At 31.5% G+C, this 6,670-nt stretch overlaps 1 non-coding gene across 1 annotated transcript; it reads right to left on the minus strand.

Annotated features, from left to right (window-relative positions):
* Positions 1-1,061: 1,061 nt before the first annotated feature.
* On the minus strand, positions 1,062-1,168 carry LOC112473588. The gene has a single exon (XR_003044068.1). It is a non-coding gene; the product is annotated as a U6 spliceosomal RNA (small nuclear RNA).
* Positions 1,169-6,670: the final 5,502 nt, after the last annotated feature.

Genomic DNA, 6,670 nt, shown 5'->3' on the forward strand with positions numbered 1-6,670 from the left:
TCAATAAAAACAAAATAAAACTTTAAAAAGTTTTAAATGTTGAGTCATAGAATGGGATAAGGGAAAGGGGCACAATCTCTCTCTAGAAGCTTCCTGGAGGTTTGGATCAGGATCTGAGGCAAGGAGACCCCCAAAGCTCTACATAAGGGCATACAGGGAAGATGATCTTTGAGGGACCTTGGCCAAGCCTTGGTAGGTGTGCTCTTTGCATGTCTCTATCTAGGTTTTCATTAATCTTTGTGATGCTACCTTTATTTATGCTTGAAATTTAATTAATGTCTCATAGAAAATTACAGTCTGATCCTTTTTATGTGTTTAGGCAATGGAGTAGAGTCTGTGCTCACAGTAGAGCTACATCTGTGAGCAGGGAACAGGAAGTATGAGGCAACTAATCCTGAAACTGAGGTGGCCCTTGGAGGAGAGCAAACCCTTTTCCCAGGGAACAACAAAACAGTATATGGAACCAGATAACTGGCTGAGGTGCAAGTGCCAACCACTAGGAGTCCCCAGAAACACCAAGAAAAGACCCTTAGACAGGGCTGAAATGACAACTTTGTGTAGCCAAAGTAGTCATAAGGATTGGAGTCACTGCTGCATTGTTATCAGGCATGAAAAGAAAATGTCACCTTAATTTTTAGTCACATGCTGGTGAAACCAGGTCATTTGCAGGATATATTTATAATTTAAATGTGAATTTAATTCATAGCACATTTACTCTCTAAAAATTATATTTTCCTCATAATAATAGAGATTATGTAATAAATGATTCTTCATTTTATTAAATATTCTTCTCTAACAATTTAAATGGCTGCATGTTTTGTCATTATGTGAGATTATTATAATTTAAACATTGAATGACATATTATTTTTTCATTATTTATTTATTTTAAATGGCTGCATGTTTTGTCATTATGTGAGATTATTATAATTTAAACATTGAATTGACATATTATTTTTCATTATTTATTTATTATTATTATTAAAAATTATTGGGGTGACATTTATTAACAAAATCCAATAAGTTTCAAGTTAAAATTCAACAATATGTTGTATTGTGCGTTCACAATATGGAATGCTTCACAATTTTTCATGTCATCCTTTTGCAGAGGCTGTGCTAATTTTCTCTGTATCGTTCCAATTTTAGTGTATGTGCTACCAAAGCAAGCACAACATATATCATTTTTATAAAAAAATTTAGATATATCTTTTCATAATTCATGATTATTTCTTTAGCCTACTACAAAAGCTTCTCATTTCCACTATATCACTTTTCCTAGAGACTCTTCCCTCATCCCCTTCTTAAAGAGTTTGCTCCTCGGGGCCCTCAGGTAAAGCAAAGGATGGAATGAGAGCTTCCTGTGTTCTAGAGGTCTCCCCATTGCCGGTCTGTCTCACACATGACCGCACATATTTCTCTTAGGTTCTGACTCTGCAAAATAAGTTCCCTTCTGTTGTGTCAAGTAAATTCTGGGTGGTTTATTTTTGCGGCGTTTATTTTTTTCTACAATGAAATTATCATGATTTGGACACATGATATAATCCCATAGGAGGAATTGCTGGATACAAGTGAATAAAAATATTAATAGTGTATCTGTATGCACATATGCACATACCTAACCCACACTTACATATACACAACCCATATATATATATTTGGAACTGCTCTCCAAAAGGCTTTTACCAGTTTCAGTTTATATGTACATTTCTACTTCTATTAGAAATGGGACTATTTTCCCAAACTTTTAGTTAAAAAATAGTATTTCAGTGCTCTTTTATTGGCAATTTTTTATAATTAATAAGATAATATTTTTTATACGGAACTCAGTACAATACTAAAGTACATGCTTACATTATTATACCAGAATTTCATAATTCTATAAGTATCCAGGATGTGATTACATTAGATTGAAAAATCATTATACAAATATTATGTTAGGTTAGGAATTTCCTAAATTTGTGAGCAGCTGTTTTCTTTCATGAAATACGAGATGACATAAAACTAAATATTGCTCCCAGTTCAGGGATTCAAAGTTGAATTCTGTTCTGCACATTACAATGGAAATATAACACTTGATATTGTGATCTTAATACAAAACATGTCATTTTATTTCAATTTAAATCATGAACACTAAGTGAGAATAAAATTATAAAATAAATTATTCTGTTTTATCAATTTGTATTTTTTTCTACTTCAAATTTAAAATATTATCTTCAGTATCAGATGTTTATATCACTTTTATAACTCAAAATTTAATAAAATAAAACATTTATATTATTATCTTAACCGTTTATTTTCTTTCATCCATTTTCATTAGGTGAAAATGCTGTAAGTATTTGAATTGTGACCCTGGTTACAGTTAGTGTGGGTTTATTGATTAACTGGCAATCTTACTAAACTCTCAGTAGTTCTAATATTTTTTTTCAATGAGGTTTTGGGGATTCCAGAGGACATATAACAAGAGCTAGCAAATATAATATTATATCTTTCTAATATTTAGTTTTATAATTTATTTTAATAGCTAGCCTTTTCAGATCAGTGTTCAATAAAGTAAAATAAACATGATGATAATAGATGTTCTTTTCTAGATCTTTTGTTCATACAATGGACTGCAGAGATCTCAAGAGTACAATTGAGTGTGACAAATGTATACACATGTAAACCACATGTCAATCAAGAGGATTTTACATTTTGCTCTTGCTTGTCTCATTGAACTGGAAGATTGTCACAGGTTCTATTGCCATAGGACACCCCATATTGACAGGGAAATACCAGAACTTCATAAAAACTCTGCAGAGCTGAGGAAACCAAATGTGGCAATAAGCCCAGGACCTTGACTTCCACCTTTCCCCATCTCCCCCAACACCCCTACCAAATCCTAGAACTGGTGGATTGTTGTTTCTTTGCATGAGTTTATAGATGGCTTCTTGGCCCAGAAGTTGATGGGTGGAGTGGCAGTAAAGAGGTGATGATCAATGGAGTTCTGTGGGTTCAGCTCTTAACTCTCCCTAAACTATTTAGTAGAATGAGAGCTAGAGTTTGTGCTTTGATCCTTACCCTAAGCACATTACAGAACAAAGTAGGCGATATTCCTAGGGAAACTTAAAGTTACAGGCCAAAAATCATATAAGAAAAGAACATAACTTAAAAAAATCAAGAGTGAAAAACATTGCAAAGAGAATTATTCGATCAGATGAGCAACAAATTTAAAATAAATGTAATAATACCTCCAAGGATAAGGAAGGGGGATAGTATTAATATGAAGCAGAAAGAAGTCATAAAAAGAACCAAATGAAAACTATGAGTTGACATAATAAACATAATCCCATGCAATCCCAGTCAAAATTCTGGCTTGAAGTTTTATAATGAACTCGATTTATTCTAAATGTTTATTGAAATATAAAGATCTATGTATAGTTAACTTGAAGTAGGAGATAACTGTGAGAAGGGAATATACTCTGCTTGGTACTAAGGCATATCGCAAAGCCACAGAATAGCAAGAGAAAATAATTGAAAACTCGGATCCATGTATAAATGGAAATTAATGTATAATAAAAAGAAAATTATTTCAAAGAACAAAGAAGGTAATCACTATAAAAAGAAAAAAAACTAGATCCTAACCTAAAATGGTGAACAAATGTAGCCTCCATATGGATAAAAGACCTGAAAGTAAAGTTAAAACTAAAATATTAATAGAAGTTGTTATAAGAAAATATATTCATAACCTAGGGATAGAAAAATTGTTTGTTTTTTAATACCACAAAGTATTGCTTTACTTGAAACTTATAAATGTACATCATTAACTACACTATTAGGATAAGATTAAACCTTTCTTTGTATATGTGTCTGCTGAGCAGAGTTCTATATATTTTCTTAAGTTAATCACAATTATTTTTACATTATTAAAAATAGAGTAAGAAATTAGAGTATAGAATGCATTTTATTTTTTGCTTTTTCTATTTTTTGAGATATAACTCATATAAAAGTGCAAAAATCATAAGTATACAACTTGATGAATTTTTACACATGTATGCAACTGTGTAATCCTCACAAAGATCAAAATATAGATACTTGGCTCACTCCGGAGATTTCCCTTGTGCTCTTTTCTAGGGAAAAAAATCCTCAACCACTATTCTGGTAACCACTAAGGTCAAATACCACAGATTATTTTTATGGTTCTTGAACATTATGTAATTGTAAGTATATAATATATACTCTTTGTGTCTGGCTTCTTTTAATTAACAAAATGTTTTGGGGATTCATATGTGTTGTGTATATCAGTTTATTTTCTTGATTGTTGTGTAGTATTCCATTGCATGCATATAGCACAATATGTTTATTCTTTCTCCAGTTGACATTGCAGTTCTTTTTTCCAATTTTGGGCTATTATGAAAAAGTTGCTATGGCCATTCTTGCATATTCCTTTTTTAGGACACATGATTCTTTTGAATTTATACCTAGGAGTGGAATTTTAGAGCCATAGTATAGGCATATGTGAATATTATTAGAGTGCCAAATAGTTTTCCAAAGTGTTTGAACAAAGTTACACTTTCCCCTGCTTTGCATGACAGTTCCAATTACTCTACATCCTCAGCAATATTTGGCATTTTCACTCTTTTAATTTTAGATATTCTGGTGGATATTAGTAGTATCATATTGTGATTTTAATTTGCATTCCTCTAATGACTAATGAGGTTGAGGGCCTTTGAATATGCCTATTATTCATTTAAATACCCACCATTGTGAGGTGCATATTCAAGCTCTTCTCCATTTTTAATAAACAGGTACCTATCTTTTTTTTTTGATTGTAGAAATTCTTTATATAATCTGTATATGAGTTCTTTGACAGATATATGGATTGTGATTATCTTCTCTTAGTCTTTGATTTGCCTATTCACATTCTTAATGACATTTTTCAAGAAACATTAAGTTCATAATTAAAGTAAAAAATATTTTTTCTATTATGTTTAGTTCTTTGGAATTTTTTGGTATCTGTTTATTATATCTTTGCTACCTCTAAAGTCATCAAGATGTTATTCTATATTTTCTTTGATAAGATCTAGACCTATGATCCACCATGAATTAATTTTTTTAGTATGATGTGAGGGAGGGAGTCAGGATTGTTTTTTTTTTTAATATGGATACACAATTGCTTTAGTACTGTTTTTGAGAATATCATCCTTTCTCCACTGAATTGCGGTAGTGCCTTTATTATGTATCAAGTACTACTATATGTGTGAGTCTGTTTCTGAACGAATCTATTCTGTTCCATTGGAATATTTGTCTCTCTTTTTGCCATTGTCATTGTATTTAAATTAGTATAGCTTTTAGTAAATCTTGTAATCTGATAGTGAAAGTCCCCTTTGTTTTCTTCAAGATTGCCTTGGCTCTTCAAGGATCATTGCATTTCCCTATAACTTTAGAATTTTGAAATATAGGAATCTATTTACAGAAAAAAAAAATCTGCTGAGATTTTGATTGTGATGGTTTCAATGTATAGATTAATTTTAGGAAAATTGCCTCTATTAATGATATTGAGTCTTCCAATCCGTAGATATGGTATATTTAACCATTATGACTCCCAGGAATCCACCTCCTAGGGTTCATTCTTTTCTATAATCTCTTTTTCAGTGTGGGTGGGACCTAAGACTTGCTTATAACCAACAGCATATGACACAGATGATGAGCTATCACTAAGGTGATTACATTATGTTACATAAGACTTGCTATCAGATTTACTCTTGCTCTCCTGATGACCTTGAAGAAGCAAACTACCATCTTGTAAACTGCCTGCAAAGAGGACCACATGGCAAGAAACTGCAGACAGCCTCTAGGAGTTGAGCAGACAGCAGACAGCCAGCAAAGAAACTCGCACTTCTATAGCCACAAAGAAATGAATTCTGCTAACAACTTAAATGAGTACAGGAGCGAATTCTTCTCCAGACAAATCTGCAGATGAAAATGCTGCCCATTATCATCTTGATTGCAACCTTATGAGACACTGAGGCAGCGAACCTAGCTAAGCTGTGTCCAAACTTTTGACCCATGGAAACTGTGAAATAATAAATATGTGAAATAATAAATATGTGAAATAATAAAAATGACTTTTAAATCAAAAGTTTGAGGTAATTTTGTACACAGAAGTAGTTAACTATTACACCATTTACTTAGATCATCTTTAACGTCAGCACTGTTTTCCAGTTTTCAGTGTAAAGGTCTCTTGCATCAGGTGATTTATTTCTAGACATTTATATTTTTCATACTATTATAAATTCCACTTTATTTTATTGTCTAATTTTTATTACTGTTGTTTATAATATATAAAAATAATATTGTTTTGTGCTGACCTTTTATTCAGAAATTCTGTTAAATTCACTTATTGATTATAATGGTCCAATCATGATATCTGAGAATAAAGATTGTTGTACTACTATATTTTATATTGCCAAATTTTACTTGCTAATATTTTGTTTAGGATTTTTGCCTTTATGTTCATGAGAGAAATCATTGGCTTTTGTTTTCCTTTGTTGTTATGTCTTTATGCGGTTGTAGTATCAAGATTATATTGGTTTTATAAAATAACTAAAAGGTGTTTTCCTTTTAGTCTCAGAAAGAATTTATATAAGATTAATTTTTTTAATTTAAGTGTATGAGGAATTCACTAGTAAATCC

This window comes from Pteropus alecto, unplaced genomic scaffold (assembly GCF_000325575.1).
Source record: "Pteropus alecto unplaced genomic scaffold, ASM32557v1 scaffold109, whole genome shotgun sequence".
Lineage (NCBI taxonomy): Eukaryota > Metazoa > Chordata > Mammalia > Chiroptera > Pteropodidae > Pteropus > Pteropus alecto.